Raw genomic sequence first — 537 nt, forward strand, 5'->3', positions numbered from 1 at the left:
GCCGGGGAGGGGGGAGGGAGAAAGAAGGGATTCCTTTAGGGTGGGGTGGCGTAGCGGCGACCTGGAAAAGTCTACCAGACTGTTAAAGGGGATGGAGGGGCGAAGGGCTTTAAGAATGAATCGTGCTACAAAATGCGAAAATCACACGGAGGGGAGGAGCTCGCGCCTTTTTGTCCCGGCCCACCGCGAGTTTGCCCCAGGCCTCAGAAGGCGCCCCAGCTTGGCAGGCAGTGCTGTGGAAGCAGAGGGCACGCTTTGGAGACCCGGCGCTGCTCACTGGAGACCCTGGGCGGGCCGCTGAAGGTCTCTGAGCCTCAGTTTGTGCATCTGTGCGGTGGGAAGCCTAATGCTTACAAGGGGGTGGCTGTGAGCGTCGCCCGACTCAGTTTCTAAGAAGGCTGCGCCCAGCAAAAAACGTCAGGCAGTGTAACCCCCAGCTCCCCCTCCAAGGGACGCCGAGCAGGCCCGGTCCCGTCGCGCTCCCCCCGGGCTCCCGGGCTCCGCAACGGTCGGGGCGGGGCACAGCGGCCCCGCGGC

The sequence above is a fragment of the Carlito syrichta genome, unplaced genomic scaffold, assembly GCF_000164805.1.
Source record: "Carlito syrichta isolate Samal-C Ts95f unplaced genomic scaffold, Tarsius_syrichta-2.0.1 Scaffold303640, whole genome shotgun sequence".
Lineage (NCBI taxonomy): Eukaryota > Metazoa > Chordata > Mammalia > Primates > Tarsiidae > Carlito > Carlito syrichta.